The 23,630-nt window shown below is 42.3% G+C and overlaps 1 long non-coding RNA gene across 6 annotated transcripts in view; it reads left to right on the plus strand.

Annotated features, from left to right (window-relative positions):
* Positions 1-23,630, plus strand: part of LOC135184860 (uncharacterized) — a 106,012-nt gene that overhangs the window by 45,808 nt on the left and 36,574 nt on the right. For 2 of the 6 annotated variants that reach the window (XR_010306224.1, XR_010306220.1), the window contains exon 3: positions 8,327-8,657. This is a non-coding gene — a long non-coding RNA (uncharacterized LOC135184860). Of the gene's footprint in view, positions 1-8,326; positions 10,833-12,304; positions 12,491-18,903; positions 19,237-23,630 lie in introns of those variants that run through there. The other 4 variants (XR_010306222.1, XR_010306219.1, XR_010306223.1 and 1 more) reach the window with 3 other exon arrangements.

Consider the following 23,630-nt stretch of genomic DNA (forward strand, 5'->3'; position numbering starts at 1 on the left):
CATGCTCTATAATTCAAAACTTAATTGCAAATCAAATTCCAGCAATTTTACTCTGTGTCTTTCAGGGGATATATAAAAATTAGGGCAAAATGTTGACAGAATGATGAACATTCTACAAATGCCCTGCAGAGTAGAAGTATTTTAACTATGTGAGTCTCCGGACTGTAAAATAAATGATTTTCTAGCACTGATAAGACAGCAGTTCTTGGTGTCCTGCTACATAAACCTCTGCAGCATGCCACTGGCAGGTACACTGAACCTGTGCATGCATCCTACTCAAAACTGCTATTACAAGCAGTGGGAAAAAGCTCTCCTTTAGCTTTAGTCCCAGCCTTTTTTGGTGGATAGGCAAGTCATGTTTGTTCTGGCTGTAGTATCTCTTTTCAAACATTATCTGTTGCAGTGCCTGTGAAATGGCTGTCCATCAAACTTTTGACAGATGGATTACAAAGATAGATAACAGTGGATATTATTTATGTACTTGTAGCCTGATCAAAAATACTTATTTTTTATGTGTATTAATAACTTCAAGCAATAAAACAACAAGAAAAAAATCCCCAGACTCTAGCAGAGGTGCAAAAGAATCTGAGAGGACAATGAAATCAATTATGCACTCATCTATCTCACCTTGAAATAAAATTCAAGTGATGTTTTAGCAAGAATCATGCCTGGGGCTTGAGTGTTAGTCACACCAAAATACACTGCTAGTATGTAGGATATACTTTTTTCATCCCTTTTGAATTTCCATGAGTTTGACCACTCTGGTGGAATTGCTGCACACCAGCTGCCACTCCCCCTCATTGTTCTTAGGTTGCTCTCTGCAGGGCTGCCACTCTCGTGGAAAATTAGGGTACACCACTAAGAGCTCTCCAAAAAACTCTCCATGGTGTTACCTTATGGGTATCTTGTCCAGTGGGATGTGATATGCTTTCAGACTGGCTCACAAGGGGAAGCCCACCTGAATTTGGCTAGCTAAAACTCATTGACCTGAACGTGACTTCACACCTTCATGCTTGAGAGACTAATACCTGCTCTTCCTTCAGCTTGTGGAAAAGAAATGCAGCTCATCCAATCTTCCCTGTCTCCTCACCCAAAGAGTAACAGCACCAGCATGGTTCTCCAGAAATTTGTAAACATTTTTTCATTCCTGTTTCAGACAGTCAGGAAGATTGCAGAATAACTGTTCTCTAAGCAGGATGCACTTCTAACAAAAAAAACCCAGCAACAAACAAAAATCCAACCCAAACAATGGAAAAAAAAAACCTCAACCAAAAACCAGGGCAGTTCTGTGCAAACAATAGGTTGGTTTTGCTTTAAATTAAAGCACTTCCATTCTGAGAAGGTCTGTTGCCATAGAATAGAATAGAGTCATAGAATCAACCAGGTTGGAAGAGACCTCCAAGATCATCTAGTCCAACCTATCACCCAGCCTTAACCAATCAACTAGACCATGGCACTAAGTGCCTCATCCAGTGTTTTTCTTATTGAAAAGTGTTGATCGATTCTCAGCCATGGCAGAGACTCCCAGGCACAGCATTACTGAGGTGCCTGCCTGGGGTGCCTATCTGTGTGTATGTATGTGGCTTATTTTTGAGCTGTTTTTACTTACGCTTCATATTCTAGTGCTTTCTGATAAGTAGAGTTTATGTCAGAATAATTGGCCTGAGGATTTTTCTTTCCAGTCCAGTACATTTTTGAGGTACAGCTACATGGGAGATAATGGAAATGCCTCTAGAGTATCTGTCTGACAAGGGAAATAGCAAGAATAAGAAGTGAACGCAAACCAGGGACCTTGTCAAAGAGTGTGCAAGTGAATCAGTCCAATCAGTTACTGTAGGTGACGTATCTGAACAAATTGAAGCTGACACAATGGTCAATTTGACTGGGGAAAGTATAATTTTGGATTACGGTGAACACCTTTAATCTGTCAATTGTGGCAGTCTTAAACCTGTAATTGAAAGCACAGCACTGCTTTACTCCAAATGTCAGTCAAACCCTTTGCTCTCCTCTGATCACTGATCAGTTTGCAGTCTTTTCTGCAGTTACTTATTAGACTCCTATTTATTTCCAATTTTAGACAAAATTCTTTGTTTCACATTAAGAAAATCCTGATGTAATGAGAAGAGCCCTTCAGAATAACACTTGGGTTCACATGATTTTCAAGCAGATAGCATTCAGGGCAGAGGAAACAACAAAAGTGAGTATCATCATGTGTTGAATTTTAGCTCTCACTCTCTGAATTGCTGATTCAGCCATAAAACACACTCTTATTTTCGGTCTGCTTGGGTGCTTGTATAGTGTCAGCCCTGCCACTCCAGAACCTCAGTCATGCCTCTCTAGTGTACTTCAGAGTAGGGTAATTTTTGCCCTGGGAACACCACTCCTAGAAGATGGTTGAGTTCCCAGCTTGTCCCTCCTGTCCCATTCTAGGACAGGTAAGGGACTAGTTTGCATAGGCATCTTACCCACAGACCTGTCTGTGAAATTACAGACCAAGAATACTGACTCATGGGATGCAAAGATCTCTTAACAGCTTTGGGAGAAGATTTACTCTATCCCTGCCCACTTGCAGGCAGATGGTTCTATGATTTATCAAGAGAAATGTTCCATATGCTGCTCACAGTCTCTTGAGACTTTTACCCCAACATCATCTCTTCGAATATTTAGATTAAAGCAACATGAAATGGAGAATAAAATTAGCTTGCCCTTGCAATAAACAAACAGATAGCAGAACGACTCACTGTGTGATAGGCCCTCCAGATCTATTCAGCATCTCAGGCAGATTCAGGATGAGACTTTCCTTACCTTTGCTTATACTGCAGGTGAGTCATGCCCAACGCTAGCATCTTTCTCTGAATACTGAACCTGACATTCCCCGTAGCACTTTGAATTCTATCCTCTTCCATTTCCTGGTCATCATTGATACAGTTTGCTAAACCTGTTCTGTCGCAGCTACAGAGGGAAAAGGAAAGAGAAATCTCATGTCATTCTTAACGGCAGTCCTGTCTTTGGGAGACAGAGCAGAGGGAAACAAGAGAAAAGCAGATTCCCATCCCTTAGTAGGAGAAAATGCAGTAAAGGATTAAAGCAGCTAAGCAGACTCATTTCTTCAGTGTGTGAGGATGAAATAAACAGGCAAAGAAGCATCCCACCCTCCAGAGCTTTTCAAGAGTAAATCATCCAAACTATTAGTTATTCATCCTCTACTCTATCATTATTCTCTGCCTGTCAGCTCCTCGTAGGGGCTGTCTCTTCCATCCCTCTTGTGTTATTACGGTTGCCATGCCCTTCTCTCAGCAGCTCCTATCAGTTAGAATGAAGCAGTGAGGAAAAAAAAAACCAACAAACACTTGGGCTCCCCAATTACCAGGAATTAAAGGAACAACAAAACTGTGTAGAGAAAAAACAAAACCAACAGGCAGAATAAAAGGAAAACCATAAAGAGAGAGAGAAAATTTTGCAATCTGTAGATGATTTCTGCTTCTGGGATCGCATTCATCATTAAGATTTATAGGTCAGTCCAGAGCTTAAATAGCAGATGTTTTCTCAGTATTTATCTTCCTGGGTAAGGCATAAGACTCCTTTTTAAGGAAATCTGCATAACACATGTAATGAAAATAGACCAGGTCCCAAAATCAACCCTTCTAACCTGCTCAAAAAGGCCAAATTGAAACACCCAAAGAGGTTTTGTTTCCACAAGAGGAAGAAATGTGCTCACTAGGTCTGATCCTGAAAACTTCAAATAGCAGCACTGAACTTTACCTCTTATCTAACAGTTCTCTGCCTACAGTTATGAACTTTTGAAGAGTTTCTTGTATGAACAGTCAGCTGGTTGGCAGGTTTCAGCCTCTGCACTCCAGCTCAAGACCTGTGCATAGCAAATAGTGCACTGAATAACATCACTGCTATTAGTGTCCCTTATAAAGCACAACTTATGATACGGTTACCCAAACTGGTCTAAGTGATGTCACTTCCACAGGCATCTCATAAAAGCCCTTCTGATCTTTTAAAATGTGTAGCCACAGGAGTGATTTTCTAACCATTGCACCTCTTTATGTGCAAATCTGTGGCCACTTTCTTTCAAGCTGTTTGCCAGCTCCATTGTAAGCAGTGGAAAGGAAAAAACAAACCAAAATATATGAAGAACTTGAATTCTGAACTTTGTTCATGTGTTCCTTATGCCAGAAACATCTTCTGATTCAGAACTGTAGAATATCCTTTCCAACATAAAACATGAATTGTACATGTTTATAACCTCCACCACCTTTGCATGTATTGTTAGGTCTTCTGTCAGTGTGACTGGACTGAGCAGAGCTCCCACATGTTCCCAAGCTAGCTGGGTCAGACCTTTGAATTGTTTCTAGCTCTAGGTGGCTTGTATATGAAGATTCCCTTTCTCTCTGCTCTTCTCTGACTGCAGGCCTCCACAGTTCTCCTGCTCCAGGCCTTATAAGCAATGTTGAGACCATTCATGCCTAAACAACCAGTTCAAAAGCACATACCTCCAGGATGCTAGATCCATGGTAGAATCAAAATTAGAATCTTAATTAAAGAAACACAGATTTGCACAGTAACCTCACTCTCACATCACACAAGTGTTACAGCCCTTCAAGTAAAGCATCAAAAGCCTTTATAATCCCCTGAAGTGTCAGTGGATTCTTCTTGAAAGTCTGTGGTACCCCCTTGATTCTGCAGATATTAAGGCATGGAATGAAAGAAACCTGGCCCCTGTTTCCTGAGATCTCTGTTCTTTATACCTGCTGCCCTGCTTCTCAACATCATTGGGCAATTAAAGCCCAAACCCCATTGGAGATGAACTGGAACAAGCAGCCTTCTTGAGCTAGCCTGCCTTCTTTAGCAAGTCTTTTGCTTTGAGAAATACTTCTGCTGACCCCACAGCAGCTGTGGTGGTGAGGTGTGATGTGATATAAATACTGCCCCACACAAGTGTCATGTGAGTATCGCTTCTCCTGGTACACCTCTGTACTCAATGTTGTGTTTTTAATTCAGCTGGCCAGCAGCTGAGCTCTGACAGTCTGCTCTCATGAGCAGGATTTCCCCTCATGGATCAATAGGGAGAGTAACACAAGACCTGGGCTGAGAGAGTTTGATGGAGTGATAGCAATGTACAAGTTAGCCTATGTAGCAGAAAAACACAGCAAAGGCAAAAGCAGCATAGCAATACAACCCCCTCACACCACAGCCAACCCAGCAGAAGAGACAAACACCCAAAAACTGGAAACCAGAAGCAGCAACTGTAAACAGAAGCCTCTCATGTTACAGTCTGAGCTACTAGCCCCATGATACTTTGCTAAAGCCAGCAGTTATGTTTTACAGCTGGCATAACATAAGCATGGTAGAGAATATTCACCAGCAGATTCATCTGGCTAAAGCCATGACACTCAAGGACACTGTCAGTTTGCTGCTGGTCCAGAGTTTCAGAGCACTAAAGTCACAGCACCTGCCCACTCCCTCAGTGAGATCATGGACAACAGAATCTGCACAGGACATATGAGAGGCCTTTTTTCACTCTTCAGGCAAATACATGATCCTCACCCAGCTCTCCAGCCTGTCCAGATCTCATTGGATGGCAGCACAGCCTGACAGGCTGTCAGCTTCCCTCCCAGTTTTGTATCATCAGCAAACTTGCTGAGGGTGCACTCAGTCCCCTCATCCAGGTAATTACTAAAGATAACGATCAAAAATGGGCCCAGTACTGATCCCTGGGGAGCACCACTGGCCAGAGCCCTCCAAGTTGACTCTGTGCCATTGATGACAACTCTCTAAACTCTGTTGTGGAGGCAGTTTTCAATCCACCTCACAGCCCAGCTGTTTATGCCACACCTCCTGAACTTACCTACAAGGATGTTATGGGAGACAGCATCAAAAGCCTTGCTGAAGTCAATGCATGTGACATCCACAACTCTTCCTCTGTCTGCTCATTTGGTCACGGTTTCATAGAAGGCTATCGGGTTAGTCAAGCAAGATTTCCCCTTGGTAGATCCATGCTGGCCACTCCTGATGACCTCCTTTTATTCCATGTGGTTAGAGATGACCTCCAGGATGAGCTGCTCCACTACCTTTCTAGGGATGACGGTGAGGCTGACAGGTCTGTAGTTGCCTGGGTCTTCCCTCTTGTCTTTTTTGAAGACTGGCATGACATAGGCTTTCTTCCAGCCTTCAGGCTCCTCTCTTGTTCTCCATGACTTTTCAAAAATGATGGAGAGAGGCTCAGCAACAGTATCAGCCACTTTTCTCAGCACTCCTGGATGCACCCTGTCGGGGCCCATGGATTTGTCTCTTTTCAGTTGGTACGACTGACCTCTAACGCAGTCCTGACTGACCAGAAGAACGTCCTCTTCTCTCCAGTTCTGCTCCCTTGCTTCCCAGAGACTGAGGTTCCTGAGGGCTGGTCCTTAAGAGTAAAGGCTGAGGCCAAAGAAGGCATTCAGCAACTCTGCCATCTCTGCATCCTCTATTAGCGTATCCCCTATATCATTCAGTAGTGGCCTCACCTTTTCCCTGCTCTTCCTTTTGTTAGGGATGTATTTGAAAAAGTTCTTGTTTTCTTTCACCTCCCTGGCAAGACTTAGTTCCAAGAGAGCCTTTCTTGTCACATCTCTGCATTCTCTGGTAATACTTCTATAATCCTCCCAATTGACCAGACCTCTTTTCCACATATTGTAAACCTCCTTTTTGAATTCTGAGAGTCCTCTGCTTGTCCACGCAGGTCTCCTGTCTCCCTTACTTGATTTTTTTTGTTCAAGGGGATACATTTTTTCTTGAGCTTGGAGGAAGTAATTATAGTTCTTCTGTGCTTGGGTCCCTTGTTCTCTGCAGGATTTTGCTCTAGGTAGACTGCACTCTTGCTTTAATCTTATGAGTCTCAAAATTTGCTCATTTGCTCTCAGAGCAAGTCACCTTCTAACTCTTCACCCTCTTTCCCATGTATCTGCATAGTAGCTCAATGAACTGTCTGTAGTGTCAATCTATCTAAGCTCCATTCCACTATGTCCATGAGGAGATAAAGAAAATGCATTTTTAAACTGTACAGTCAATGCTGTGTGCTAACTGCCTGTGTCCCTTGGAAAATATTTGCACTGTTATTGACATGAAAGTTCTCTGGGGTAATTTGTACGCTGCATTTAGCTCTTCAGGATTCCTTCCCTCTTTGGCTTCTCTAAAGAAATGTGCTCTGCAGGCTACTATGAGTGTTCATCTGAGCTCCAGCATTTTTCTGTATTAGGCAAAAATGCTGTTTTCATTATCAATCTTTACTCCTTTAAAAAATAGAAAAATGAGAAATCTCTGCAAGAGAAACTGTTTCTCATGAAGTCCACATTGCATACAGGTCCTGGGAACAACAGCCAGTCCACATGTAGACAGCACCACAAAAGCAACAGGCTCATAGTGGTCAGGCCAGGGCAGAACAAGGACATGCTCACTTTAAGGGACAGATGGTATCTATTTAGCTAAACATTCTTCCACTAAGGCTGTTTTAACGCCCAGATAATTTTTTTTCCAGCTTCTTATCACATTTGGGAGCCCAGCATGCTTCTGATGGAGGCTGTGTGTTTCCCAGAGAGTGCTGTAGTTTCAGGGTTCAAGGCAACATATCAGCACGAAGAGGAGGTGTGCGTATGTGGAGGGGAGGATTTAAAACAACTCTATGCCATGTTTGCTGATTTTGAAGTGTTTTTGGATGAGTTTCCAGGTAGAATATAGATAGGATAATGTAGGAGGCCTCCTTCATCCATACTCAGTTTTGCTGTATTATCAGGCCCAGACTGTGATCCTTTAACTCATCTATGTCTGTGCGCTGTTTTGTAGACTAACACAAAGGAGGTCTGCCAGCACTCTGAGCAGCTCAGAGATGCCACACTGCTATCTGTAGCATGGTATTAAGCCCAAGCTATCCTGGATCACATCTGACTGCAAAATTCAGTGTAGACATGCAACTTAGCCTGGCACCCACTCCTAGGAATGCTTCGCTTCCCAGATACTTCTGTTGTGAGGACAAGGTGTTACTCATCATCGCTATGCATATCACAGGGTGCCTTACTGTTAGACTGTCAGGCAGAGCTGTCATCTGAAACCTCCAGTGCAGTGAGGTGATACAGCCCTGTGTCAGTCCTCTTGAACTGTGAAAGTACCACATGCGAAAGTAGTAGCATGACATCTGCAGAGCGTAGCATGCACCAAACCACTTTGATGTAAAGAACAGGAGGGTGTTCAGGGAGAGCACAGAGGAAAGTGTGGGACACCTATGAATGGCAAAGAAAAACGTCTCTCTCAGTCTCTCTCTCTCTCTCTCTTTCTTCACCAGGGAACTGGATCACACAGTACTACAATAACAAGCACTGGCAGGCTGCCCAGCATCACTGTACTCTGGTTGCAAGTGAACTATGAGGCTCAAGCAATCTTCTGGGAAAAGTTCACACCAAATGTATTGTATCTTGCGTTTTCCTCTCTCAAACCAGTCTATTATATTCCATCCTCGTTGCAATATGGGTTTCCTCAAGATTTCCAGGAACTGCCCTTTTAAAAAACAAATACTGAATCATCAAACAGATCTAGCTTAGAAAAGAAGAAAGACAAAATAGTAATCCTTACAGAGACAGCCCTCAGAATAAAACAAGAGCACAATTCACTAAAAGGTAGGATTTTCTGTGGTTGGGACTGTATGTGTTTCTTTTGTTTGTTTTTTGTTTCTCAGATCAAACTGAAGTGAGAGAGAAGTGTGTTATTAAAACACTGTAATTGTTGTACAGTGTACATCCTCAATGAAGTTGAAGCCAAAGCAGAACAGAGTTTACAAGACTAGGGGAGTGAAAGAAAAAAATGTTCTTAAGAGCACATTTCTGTGTTTGACCTGAACTTTCCTGATGGGTTTTCCATGATAGTCCTGGTCACCACAAAGATGGCAGCTATAACTCTCACTGTAAATGTAACAGATAGACAGATTTTATTAGAAGTACTTGAAGAATGAAAAGTCACTCATTCTGTGCTGAAGGAAGTAATAAGAGGCATTAATTAATTTCTTAGTATTTATCACTGTTGCTTTCACAGAGTCATAAAAGGACAAATGTTCACAGTTCACTATAACTATGAACACACAGGCTGTAATTTATCCAAGAAATCAGGCCATGGACAGTCAGTTGGAAACTGGGTAACAAAAGCCACCCATCTATAGTTGTCCAGCCCAAATATGTGTTGCCCATTGTCCTGCAAATACAGATATGGTCAATTTATAATTTATTCTTGTATTTATGGATCAATTTTATTGTATTATTGGCTAGAGGCCTTTGCTAAGCTCTGTATTGCAATGGGTGAGGTGTTTGAGTTTCTGTCTCAGGAGGCTTGGGAGGTTAACTTAGGGTCATTTTGCAGATGTGATGACTGTGTACAGAAAGCAAACTCACAGCAAACACGAAACAGTTCATTCAGCATTAATTTGTGGTGGTATTGAGTACCTGTAATTCCCAGAATCATCAGTAGGAATTTTGGGTGTTCAGCACTTTTGAAAGCCAGACTGAAGTTCCTTGCTATGCTTCTGACAAAAGGTCTTTAGAAAGTAGAGACAGAAAAGACTTATTAGGTTATCAGGCCAAATTTATCCCAGAAGAAAACCCATTGAAGTCAATGGAATGTCATTAGGGATGGATTTACCATAGAAAGATTGTTCCCCACAGTATATTTAGAAGTGCTTTGTCCTATACAGTTCAAATTAGCTCTACATTAGTCAAGGTACTGTACTGTTGCTTCAATCAGCTACCCTTGTAGAGATTTGTCTCTAACTATCCTTGTCCATGCTTTCCCTCCCATCCTTATCCCTTGCTAGCTCCTTCTCATCCTCTCATTATTTTATGTCTAATTTCACTAATGAATTTCTCAGAGCCGCCTTTTGTGTTTGAGAAGGACCTAGCCTATAGTAAGGTTAAAAGAACCAACACTAAAGAAACCACTGCCCCCCCCCCCCCCAATCCAGCAAACAAACAAGGAAGACCAAAACAAAAAACAAATCCCAGAACACATCCAAACCCCCACCCAAAACAACAGCCCAGAACAAAACAAGACCAGGAAGAAAGAATGAACTCTTACAGAGGAAGGCAAAGGTGTTTATGAATCCTTCAGCTTTCCTTTGTCACTCCATCAACCCATCTGTAGGTAGCCTGCAGTTTTTAACCACATATTCTGCATTAAGATGGGTATAGTTACTTCAGTCTTGACTTTCTAATTCCATCACTGATTCAATGCATTGCTAGAGCAAGTGGCTTCAATTTTTAAACCTCTGCATTACCAGTTCTGCAACAGTCATGGTCATGCACATGAAAAGAATTTCTCAAGTTGCTTCACAGAAATCAGGATAGCATTTTAAGTTCCATAGCAGAAAAGCACAGTAATACAAGAAATAGGACTGCTGCCATCAGTACTGTTGTCTTTCTTTTCCCCCTCAATCATTCTAACACAAACATGCATATTTTCTCTGCATCTTGACCCATTTTTGTTTTGCTTTCTCTAATGAAAGGTCTAACAAGATGATAAGGAAATTCATAGTCTCTCTATGCTTTAAGTCATATCATTTCAATGAAAGCAACTGTGTCTATAATGACAGTAGAAACTGTAGCTTCAGTGCTGTCTTCTGCCAAAGAAAAAAGTGTCCACAATTAAAAAACAAACTCTAAAACCACAGTGGACAAGTTACTAAATCCCATCTAGCTGTGTGTATTCATTTCTGAGTCACTGTATCATTTGACTATGCAAGAAGCAAGATAATTTATGTGAGGAATGTTGTGAAGACCAAAATATAATTAAAAATAGCCATGTTTTCAGTTTTCTTAAGGCTCTTCTAAAACAGGCACACGCTCACTTTAAAATTAACCACAGAGCTTAAATTAAGCTTCCTCTGATCGTGCTGGGAGGGTTCCATGTTGTCTTCCTGTGGTCATTTCATCAGCCAGGGCTTTTCATGTAAGAATGTGCTGCATGCATGTCACAGCATGGGATCTCATCACAGACACCTGCTCTCAGCCTGTGAACACAGATTTTAATCCCCCTCCCTGTAAAAATGGTGACAGAAGGGCATATTATTTAATTACTCATGCATGCTCTCCAAGACAGGGTCCACAGCTCCACTTGTTTCATATGACTTGTGCTTTTTTTGGGAGGGTGATCATATAGGATGGTTGTTAAAAAAGGACAAAGCTTTGTCACAGATTTCTTCTTGCTATTTGCTGACAACAATATATAAAGAGATTGGCAAGATGAGAACAGAGCAGGAAATGAAAAAAACCCTAGGTATGGTAAATATAGTCATAATATTATTTGTGATTTCTTTAGCTTTGGCTGTGAAGATAGATAAGATAAGCTGTGCTGCATGACTTAACTCTCCTCTAGTACAAGATTGTGGACCCAGTGAAAATTAATTGTGATAGCCACCTATAAGATACTGAGGAAGATGAACCCAACTTAAACTTACTAAAGCTTTCATCTAAATTAGATCTACAGTAGTCATTATGTTTCCTTCCAATGCTAGAAGGAGGAAAAACAGGAGGCAGACGAAAAAAGGAGTATTAACTTTTAGTTCCACTCAAACAATGTGTTTAATAAATCACTTCAGTCAGAATGACTTACCAGTTCCTACAAAATTCTGTCGTGGGCCAAAGCAAAACACAGCTAAACGAAACGTTATATACTGTATCTGGCAAGCAGTCATCATACTTGCATTCTCATTGCCCTCAGCAGCACCTGCATTCTTTGATCACAGTCCTTTTATGTGCTACACTGTACACAAAAGACCAAGCCAGCAATTAGCCATTCTAGCACTGGATCCTGAAATCTCTGCAAATGCTTCAGCCCTTTAATGAATTCCTAAATAGAAGGAAGTTGCAAACAAAGTTCAGATTGTGTGTTTTATGCCAGGTTCCCACAGCACTGTAGGTTCTTAGAGCTTAATTAATGACACTTGCATCCTGTATGCCTTCCAGAGTTTTAGTGGAAATTTTACTGGTCACTTCAAACTCTGACATCTTTTGGACAACTGTCCTCAGAATATTGGCCAACCTCCCCAGTCTTTGGAAGGAAAAGACAAGACATTGATGCTAGTCATGAGTTTTTCATTAACGGGATGGACCAAAATTGGAGGGACAAAATGTGCATCGTTGAAAATAAACTACCCATCAGGAATCCTGTGCATTTTATAGGAACCAAAATGGGCAATGAAAATTAAAACCACAGCCTAATATACCAGCATTTGGGAACTCTGCCAATGCCCCTAATTAAAATTTTGTACTAATCTCTTCAGGGAATCCAAGAAATTCTTTCAGAAAATGGAACATTCTTCTATGCACATCCAACTACTTATCCCGTAAGAGGGAATATAAAGGAGATTGTATACGATCAGACAGAGGTCAGTGGAGTGGAAAGGACAGTGTGAAAGCTACAGGAAATGAGCCATCTGTGAATTAAAGTACTGGGATTCCTTCTTGAACCCTGACTCACAGAATGTATGATTTTGCTGATCGTGGTCTAAGGATCATTACATGAATGAAATGACATTCATTTTAGTGAGGTTTAACCCAGTTCCCAAACCAGAAGAACAGAAAACAGATATTTAAAATTCCAAAGTATGCCAACATGTCCTTTCCCTTCTTTTCTTTTTCTCCTATCATCATTAGAGAGTTTGGTGAGAGTGGTTTCAGATGAATGAGAAATGTAGAGGCTGGACTGGAGAGGGTCTAAGACAGTACCTCTGACGTTGGGTTATAGACAACAAACAACACATTCAGTGCTGTTAGAGGTACAGTTAGAGATGAAGGGAAGCATTTGTTGGCAACTGGGGAGGAAGGGACACTGATAGATAAGTATTCCTGAAAAGGGGAAAACAAAATCTGATTTCTGCTTAATTAAAAAAGAGACAGAGTGAGATTTTAAGAAGAAAAATAGGGTTATATGCAGGTGTGAAGGAGATGAAAAATAAGGTAACTAGAGGAAGTGTACAAGGCTAGGTTAGAAATGAATTTATCTACCTGGAAAAAAAAGTAGGAGGCACAGGGAAATTCACAGACAGCAGGCAAACTGCATCATACTTTATCCATTTTGTCTTTGAAGAAACCAGCAGGGTCCTATAAAAAAAAATAAGTGAAGACAGTAGGAGAGAGCCACCAAAGATGAATCCAGGCTGGCTCTGCAGTGAGTAAATCTTCTGTTTAGCTATGCGACTGAGCCTCCTAAGTCAAGCAATCCTATCCTGAGCTTAAGTTATTGCAATGTAAGGCTTTTATTTGGTCAATGTGAAACTACAGGGTTTAATCTTTGATTGTCTTAGACTTTCTCTAGCCCCTGGCACTCGTGCAGACTGAGTCAAGCAAAAGGGAAATGGAGATATAATCATGTATGGCATCCACAGTTTGTGTTGCTGTGAATGACTACATGCAACATCAAGACAGTGAGGACTTGGTTTCCTTGGCTAAATTCTCCCAAGTCAGCAAGACCTGCAGTGAACCCAGAGCGAACTTTACTCAGATCCACTTGCCATTTGCAGAGCTTTTCCCCTTCTCCCCAGCTTAGAAACAAACAAAATTTCCTCTGCTCCCGTTTTCTAGAGGATTTTTCTGTGACTAAGCTATTTATGTGTCTATATTACATGTAATTCTCTGAAGTAAGATGAGATAACAGAGATAATCCTCAGAAAGGATTTGTGGCATTATAGATTACAGCTTCCATTCATATGCTGTATGCATTGCCTTCAAGAGGCCTTGAATGATGCTATAAGATCTCTGTATTCAGATTACAAGATATTTGCATTCAGCACTGCCTTATTAGAGGTTTAGAAATACCAACAACCCAACTAAGTGATCAGCTGTTCAGATCCTGCTGTTCTCTTAATCCATGCAAAGGTAAAATGTTATTGTGGTCAGTGGGATCTTTGCCAGGGTAGTGAGATTTAAACCATTTCCCTCTTATTTCTTCACTTACCATTTCACTATAAAACAAACACTCACAGACAGGAAAAAAAAACGTTCAAGAAAAGTCATCTTTGTTTTCACCATAGTTTGTTCAAGCCAAAAGGTACTTAATTACTGTACCTTACCACCACCACCACTTTTTTCTTTTTGTTAGTATATCTAAAGTCCTGTTCATGCAGCCTGTTCAGGGGCCTGGCTAGGGCTTAAATACTTGTGTGGATCTTCTTGAAGATGCCCTTATCGAGCACCTCTCAGGAAAAAGCTGAATAGTTGCTGCCAAACTACTGCTCAAAACCTCAGTTTCTTCATCAGAGTGAATACAGAATTAATACTTCCAGGAGGCAATAATCACTAAGAAGATCTTCAGTTGTGTTTCCTGCTGTGCAGTGCATGCTCTTCTGATGAAGGAATGGAATCATTTTGGGAAACACAGAGGAGCTATGCTCAGCAACTTCACAATATGAGTGTTCTGATACAAGGCCAACTATGGCTCCCAAGCCTGGAAAACAGCATAACAGTGATACTGGGTGGTGTGAAACACTATTCACACAAAAATATATCCTGCTTAGCACATGGGGGCTATGACTAGAGCGAGTGTGGCTGATGATAAATGAGGGCGACATTAACACTGATGTCATGCACAATGCTCTTTTGCCTCGTTATTAGTGTATTTGTGTTCCTTGAGACTTGCAGTGATCATTTTTAAATTTCCTCTCCTGTGAGAGCATTTTGTAGAGTAGAGGAATTTACCTTTGCTCTCCAGTGGTGGCACATCAATCTCCACAGCAAAAAAATCTCTGTTTTGTAGCCTCATCCACACTGACATTTTGTCTGCTGCAGTTGAGCTCCTGAGCGGATCAGCAATGCTCAACCAACTACAGGCACTTCCAGTGTGGAACAACAGTTTATATCTTCAAAGAAGTCTAGGCACCTCTTGATTTCAGTTGCTTGGAAAGCGAGAGTGAAGTATGTTGCATGATCCTGCTACATACAAGCAGACAAACATCTAATGGAAACATACCTTCAGCATCTTGTGTCTGCCTGATTTAGGATGTCACAGATCTCAGCTGTTTGTTGCCTTTCTGACTCGCCTGGCTGTTTTGAAATCACCACTGTGACAGCCAAGATGAAGTAGCTGACTGTGTGAGCATTCCTCGTCCTTTCCAATACAGAGCAAAACTACTTAGCTTAAATCACCGCTGACGGGAACTAACTTCTTAAACAGGTTTGAACTTGATCCTTGTTGAAGACATCTGACTGTGCCCCAGATTGCCTAGTTCAGCTCAAAGCCAGCACATATACCCTATTATCAGCAGCAGCAGCTCTACGTCAGCCAGCAGCTGGCAGACAGGCTCTTGGGGACTTTTCTAGGCAAGGCTAGTGCAGCCCTATGGCTGCTTCAATATATTCTTCATGTGCAAAACAGGACATATCTCTGTGCAAATGTTATTGCACAATGGGTGTCATTGATAGCAGGAAAGAGACAATGCTTGGGAGCTGGACATGTTGTTCAAACATAATTCCAGTCTTTTTATATACTCTGATTAAGGCCCTTAACTTAGAACTGCCATTATGCTGTTGCTGGCTGCTCTGAATGCACAGAGGATATATGAAATCAGTTTTTACCCTTCTTTAAAGGGTCAAATGAACCATATTTCAGAGCCTGAATTTCTGGAATTTGTGGCATTTTCTTAATGTAGCTTCTGGCTTATCTGTATCCCTATCCATACAGAAACAGGAGCATATATATTACCTATCTTTTCAACACTACATGCACTTTTCACTATTAGCCCATTCAGTTTCTCCACTACATTTCCAGGTCACAACCCCACTGCTGTCAGCAATAGTTAGCCCTTGACTCTCTAGCAGTATTTCTTCAGCAGTGGCTGGCAGGGCTGCTAAGCAACCAGGAAATTTAAAATAAAGGAAAACTGTTACAAGGAGAATATGGGACAGTCAGAGGAGTGAGTGGAACTATCAGACTAAAAGCCCAAGAGAAAGAAAACAAAAAAGGATGGGAATAAAGACAATATTCTGGAAGATTTGCTTCCAGTGCAGGCAGCAGCAGCAGCAGCTGCCAGTACTGTTTGGGACAGTGTCAGATCAAGCAAGAGTTCACCTGCCATGAGAGTGCAACAGCAGCATAGGGCTAAAGCCTTTGGCATTCCATATTCAAAATGATACACAGCTAAGCACAAAGACAGAATGTATGCCTAACTGAAGGAACTAATTTCCTAAACTTGGATACTCAAACTCTCTCCCACAGCGGTGGATGTCATTCATCCACCAGCCAGTGTCTCACATACCTCAGATCTCTGTGTTTGGGCTATAGAATGCTAACCACTATGCCCCTAGCTTAGGCTTTTATCCCTTGCTTCTCATCCTCAAAGCAGGACAATGAACGGGGACCAACTCTAACCAACTTGAGACAGAGCAGCTCTGTGATGACCCAGATTGTGCCTGCAGGTTGCTGATGGTGCTAACCCAGGGTAGTGGCCAGCTCAGCTCCCTGCCTGGCCGCCTCTAACATCTTATATAAACCCCTGCACCCTGACACGTGTGTTGAATGCAAACTGTGCAGCTGAGCACTGCCATTTCCCACAACAGTAAAATTCTGAAGAATCAAGCACCAACTATCTCCCATTATCATAACCACACAATTAAAGCCTCACCACAAGACAGCTTTTTTCCCCCTACCTGTCTCATCTGCTTTTACTTGGTCTCTTCCAGTCATTGCCACTCCTCATCGATGCTCTCAAGTGGCCATGACAGGAATGTCTGAGGAGAGGAGACAGAAGCACCTACAGCAAATAAATAAACCAATAAAGCAATAAAAAGACAAAGTGAGAGAACAAGGGGGACATGAGCTGTTTGGAGACTTGAAGGCCAGCCCATAGAGTCACTCAGTCTAGACTCCAGATGTGAACGCAGAGCCTCAGTGAGTGCAATACAGGGCTGCATAAATATCTCAGCCAGATGTCTTAGGGCCCAAGCTACAAATCCTCACAAATGGTGACAGAGTTGGCGGTTGCCGTTCGCACAGCTTTGCTTCCAAGAGAATCAGTGGTCATTCAGTCAGCAGCAGTTTGTTTTCGCTGCCAGATGGGAGGGAAAACCAGGCTCAGAGTTGCAGTAAGTCTCATAGCAAACTCAGCAGTCAGTGGATGGGTCATGGAGCCCTCTGTGGGTACCGGGGTTAGCTTGAAATAGCAGTCTGGGGAAAGAACTGAAAAGATTATAGTAAACATAAAAGCATATGATCCTAAGCTCCTAAACATTACTGGAGTTACAGGCTGCCAAGTTAGGCACCTGAATTCAAATTCAGATCTTCCCATTTAGTCAAGGAAGTTTGCAGATGCTTAGCATTACGCAGTGGAACTACCTTACATTTCAGTTGCTGGGGACTGGCCTTAGGCTGGCTTTAAGGAAGCCCATGCTTGTATCTGCTCTTTCGCAAGCTAAGCATTCCTCTGCCTGACTTTCATTTTCCCAGAACTTGTCTCATAAGTGGGTGTCTCACAGAAAGCAGCTGGAGGAAACATGACCACCTTCCCACCTACTGGTAGATAGATCTCTCCTTTGGGAGGCTGGAGATTAGTTTCAGCTCCCTCTTCTGTCTAAGTTAGACCAGAGAACCAAGTCTGTCTCTCCCAAAAAATATCTCTTAACCACTAGACTACAATATACTTTAACCCAAAACTTTCCCTGTCTCTTGGATTTATCACATATTCCATAAAAAATACTGTGACAGGACTTGGGGTTCAGCAGTGAAAGTCTTTCTATAATCCACCCTGTCACTGGCCCAGTTTAGACTATATCAATTTATGACAGAGATTCTCTTCAACGAGTCACCCAAAATTGGAACTGGAACTGTCTGGATAATCTGTGACGTTATCTGTAAGCAGAATAATGAGATGGCTTACTCTGATTCACAAAGATAATGTTATTTATGATGTTTCTTTTTCGTTCAGACACAAAGCATGTACATGCTTTAGGATGGCAAATAACTGTCCCAAGGCTTGCAGAAAGATTGTCTCATTCTCGTGTTCTAGAATACTAATAGCCAAGTGACTCACACGTTATAAAATATGAGCTGCTGAACCAAACAGCCCAGATAAACTTGACAAAGAGACATATGCCACTCTATCAATATCCTATTCTTCTAAGTGTGGTTACAGCCTAGGTTGGGCCCACCAGAGAAGTATCTAAAAGGGCCATTGTTCCTCTCTCCTCTTCAGACCGAGGCTCATGGAGATAACTTTGTGCCAAAAAAAGATTAAGATAAATTACATTACTACATACCTGGAATATTGTGTCCAGTTTGGGGCTCCCCAGTTCAAGAGAGACAGGGACCTGCTGGAAAGAGTCCAGCGAAGAGTCACAAGGATGACTGGGGGACTTGAGCATCTTCCCTACAAAGAAAGACTGAGAAGTCTGGAGCTGTTTAGTCTGGAGAAGAGAAGACTGAGGGGATCTGATCAACATATACAAATATCTGAGGAGTGGGTGTCAAGTGGATGAGGCCCATCCTTTTTCAGTGGCCAGCAGCAATAAGACAAGGATCAATGGCAACAAATAGGAACACAGAAGGTTTCACCTCAACATGAGGAGAAACTTCTTTACAGTGAGGGTGACAGAGCACTGGAACAGACTGCCCAGAGAGGTTGTGGAGTCTGCTTCTCTGGAGACTTTCAAAACCTGCCTGGATGTGTTCCTGTGTGAACTACCCTAGAAGATCCTGCCTTGGCAGGGGGGTTGGACTCTGTGATCTCTGGAGGTCGCTCCCAACACCTAAGGTTCTGTGATTCTGTGATACCATAGGCTTAAAAGCTCACACATGAGCAATAGCTGATGCAGAGTGACTAGCTAAGCTGCCATGGCAAACTGCTTGGGACAGTGAGCCCGAACTTACAGCCACTATTCTTTTGTTCCCAAGGTCCTGAGGGAGGTCAGACCTGCCAAAGATGTTCTGAAAGACACTGGGCTCCTGTAGCAGTACATTTCAGGCAAATCCTGCTGGGGCTTACTCTGGTTTATACATGTCCTACACCTGATCATCAAACCAGTGTTGGGAGCCACTTAGTACTAAATAAGATGTTTCCTGAGCTGCCACATTCAACTCTGAGTCTGCCCCCATCCTGATCCTGACTCTCAAACAGACAGTACAGAGACTTATGTGCTGGAAACATGCATCCTTTTCTGTACTTTTCTGCAGTTTCTCAAGGGAAAAGGCATTGTGGATAATGGTCTAAATAAGAGTTAACTCCAAGATCTAAACAAGTATACTGAACAATTTATTCAGAGCACATTGTGCTGCTCTTCCACCTCTTTGGTAATGAATGCACAGCATCACCATGGATGAAAGTTAAGGGGGATATTTCTTCTGGCAGTGCCCTCCAGATCCCTTACGCTGATTTATCCAGCAATTGTGTTGGCAGTTTGGAGTTTTTCCCAGGATCTTCTATGGCCAGGGATGCTACAGGCCATTTTATTAAATGTCAGTGCCCATCACTGGTTAATTCTTGAAAAACAAACCAAACCCAAAACTTAGGTTTTTTCCCCTCTGCTTCACATCAAAACCACATCTAAAGTTCTTTCCAGAGGAGGTGCTTTGTTTTGAAATAAAATAGCATGGAAGATTTGTACTTGTAATGTGCATTACTGATTTTCCTATACCAGGAGATAGTAAATTTTATTTGTCTTACCCTCAAATCTGCAGCAGTATTGCAACCCCTCTTCCAGCAAAGGATCAGAACTCGCCTCTGCCTCATAAACCTGTTAATCAGCAGGTAGACAGAAACATAGGATTACTGAGATTTTGCTGTACAGGTCTGAGAGGTGAAACTCACATGGATCAGTGGAAAAGTAGGTGCTGAGATGTTGTTGGAGGAGGGTGTGGAAGTTCCAGAATCCTTATCTCCATCCCTGACAAAAAAGAATCGAGGGTCCTTCCAACCACAAACCACAGCATGTTCCTCTCTGTGGAAGATCACATTTGTTTTGCTATTCATGCAAAAGGAGTTTCCATCTGACAGTCTCAAAGCTGCATTCCTCAATGCCTACAGCCACATCAGACTTTTGGGAAGACAGGAGGAGCCCTTTTCAGGAAAATGGTTCTTTATTTACACTTTGACTCTCAAAAAAATGTTTTGTCTTTCTCTCAGTTTTGTGAAGGGCTGTCAACACTTACAGTGAAGTTTATTGTAAATACACAATAATAACAACTGCACACATTCATCTCTGATTCAATTCCCATGTAAATTTATGTTAATGTGTATGCAGATTAAGGCTGCCCCCCTTGGTCCTGGAAAGTTGTCAGAATGACACAAGTTCTGAAAAGGTTGTGTACTACCAATCTGCAATTTTCCTGTGGTACTTGATAACAGGCAAGCCAAAAATAAGAGGCTGTGGATATTTCTCTTCACCATCCCTGGGTGTACTTGGAGTCTTCCAGATAGGATTAAAAAAACCAAACACCTTTAAATGCAGTCTATAAACCCATGACCTGCCCATTCATATTTCTATTTCATGACAGAACAAATATTCCCCAAGTGAAATCTTTTGAGGAACAGGCTGGCACAAGGCAGTCCTGTTAGCAAGCCTTCAAGAAATGCCACCTTCTAGACAGAAAAACAATTTCCCACCCTAATATTGAGTAACCTTTAAACCAATGCCTACAGTTGACAGATAGTCCTCACTTTTTGCTGCCTAAACCAGAGCAGTTTTTAAGAGAGCTCAAAACATAACTTACTTTATTCTCTCCTTCTCAGCCTCTTTTCCCCCTGTTTTAGCATGGAAATATACTGACCTTAAGGAAGGCAATAGACTGGCATGGCTGAGTCGAGACCTGCTGGTCAAACTAAAAGGCAAGAAGGAATTACATAGGCAATGGAAACAGGTACAGGTATCCTGGAAAGAGTATAGGAATGCTGCCTACTTATATAGGGATGGTATCAGGCAGGCTAGGGTGTGACTGGAGCTGAACTTGGCAAGGGATGCAAAGAATAACAACAAGGCCTTCTACAGGTATGTCAGCCAGAAAATTCATGTTAAAAAAATATGCACCCTCTTGATAAGCAAGGATGGCAGGGCAGTAACACAACAGACGTGGAGAAGGCTGAAGTGCTCAGTGACTCTTCTGCCTCAGTTTTCAGGGGCAGTCTGTCTTCCCACACCTCATGCATAGTTGGACTGCAAGATGAGGACCAGGAGAGAAAAAATCTCTCCCACAGTATGGAAAGATCAAAGGCCATTAAAGAACAGGTGAGGGGGTCTAGAGCACAAGTTATCTTTACCTTCCTCATTCTGGTTGTGGGCAAAGACTGGGAGGAACAAGCAAATCCAATCCATTAACACATGGTTCCATGGCTGGTGTCAGCATCACGACCTGGAATTCTTTGACAATGAGTTAATCTACAGGGTAGCAAGCTCACTGGTGTCAGATAGGAGTCACCTTCCTCAAAGGCAGAAGAGGGCCTCTGCCCAGGAACTTGTGGAAGAAGGGAAAACATTGCACCCATTTTTAAAAAAGGTGGAAAGGACCCTGAGAGCTACCAACCTGTCAGCCTCATCTCTGTGCCCAGGAAGAACAAATCATCCTAGAAGCTACACCAGGTCACATCATGGAGGACAGGGAGATGAGCCAAGACAGCCAGCATGGCTTCACCAAGGGCAAATCCTGCCTGACCAACCTAGTGGCCTTCTGTAATGAAGTGACTACATCAGAAGACAAGGAAAGATCTATGGAAGTTATTTATTTAGACTTCCATAAGGTCTCTAACTTGGTCCCCCACAACATCGCTCTCTCTACATTGGAGAGATACAGATTTGATGGGTGGCCTGTTGGGTGGACTGCTGCATGCAGAGGGTAGTGGTCAACTGCTCGATCTCCAGATGGAAATTTGTGACAAGTGGTTTCCCACGAGGATCCGTACTGGGACCTGTGCTATCTTCATCAATGACATAGTGAGATTGAGTGCGTGCTCAGCAGGTTTGCAGATGACACAAAGCTGATTGGTGCAGCTGACAGGTCCAAGGGACAGGATGTCATTCAGAGGGACCTTGACAGGCTTAAGAAGTGGGCCTGTGTGAACCTTATGATGCTTTCATCTGTGTGCACATGCAGAGCCATCCTGAGCACACTGGCCATACCAGCAGCGAAGTAGCTGAGCGCTACAGTTAGCTCTTTTCTGCTGGGAATGTTTAGCTACAAAACTTTATGGTACTCTGCAATAAATAGAAACTAATCTTTAGTTCATCCCAGGGCTGAGTCCCTACAAGGCTCCCAGGCATTTCTTAAAAAAAAATCACAACAGGACATAAATTGGAACTTCAAGAGATACATGTACTCTTTGCACAGGGATGAATTTCCAGTAATCCAAAAGGGGATGGGGAACTTGCTATCAGAAACAGCAGGCACCACAATTGCTGGCCAGGAAGATAACACCAGACAACAAAAGTCCAATTGCCAGAAAGTATTTATACTCCTGCAGTTCACAGCTGAGGACTTGATCCTGACCTTTGATACACAAAACAGATTTGCTCTGCAGCTGGAAACTCAGTTGCAGCCTTTGTTCTTGGAGGGCAAGATTGTGCCCAGAGCTGATAAAGGTGGGAGCTGAATCATCAGTTCTGAAGTAAGGCAGTGATCTCCTGACCAAAATCACTTCCACCCTAATAACACTGAATGGTCACAGAAGGCCAGTGATTTTTTTAAACAAACAAATAAGAACAGAACTGTACTGCACACAGCAGTAAGAATCTTCAGTTATCCGGTTCTTTCAGGCCTTTCAGCTGGTTTAAAGGCTGACACAGAAAACCCCTTTCTTCTCCAAGCTCTTCTCATTTGACTCTGGTTTAGAGTGTTATTTCACTCTACTTTTTTAATCTCGTTTTATTGAAGGCAATCTTAGCCCCAAGAGCAAAACAAGTAAAATAAAAGCAATTAAAGCCTGGAAGGAATCTGTATTTTGTCTTTGAAATAGAGTCCCATATCAGACAGCTTTCCACATACCTTGTTCAGTGTAGGTTACATTATGGCATCCCATCAGGCCCATTCAAAACAAGCTGCAAAAGTATTGTGGCTGGGATCCAACACTGCCTTCCTGCCTGCAATAGCTGTTGGTGGTGATTTCATCTCAATCATTTTCTCTCTTTCCACCTCTCATGCAGCTGCCTGCCTGTCTTGATAGGACCAAAGTGTAGCTCATGGAATCTATATGATAATCACAAAAATAGTTATTTCTGCTGAAAAATGGATTTAATTCCCCCTCTAAACCTTTGTGGATTGCCAACTGGGGGTGTGAAACCAGCTGGCAAAAGATGCATTCATTTCAATTTCATGACTTTCCTATACTGCTGCTTCCTGACTTTAAATGGTTCCTCCCCTCTCTAATGAGAGCACCAAGGCCTTGATTAACAACCCTCACTTTAAACAAAGTTTTGAAGAAGCTGCTTTTCATGGTAACTTCCCTGGGAATGTCTGACAGCCTACTCAACCCAGGGCATCCAAATGCCTCTTCTTTCACAGCGTGAGCATTTGTCAGAGAAACCAGAAACCAGGCTTGGTGAGGATTTGTGTCCCTGAGTACTCTGCAACTAACTTGCACAACAGCGTGGGAAGGCAGCTTGAAAGTCGTGCTGGTAAAACAGTGCAAAACTAAT

This window comes from Pogoniulus pusillus, chromosome 21, assembly GCF_015220805.1.
Source record: "Pogoniulus pusillus isolate bPogPus1 chromosome 21, bPogPus1.pri, whole genome shotgun sequence".
In the NCBI taxonomy this organism is placed as follows: Eukaryota; Metazoa; Chordata; class Aves; order Piciformes; family Lybiidae; genus Pogoniulus; species Pogoniulus pusillus.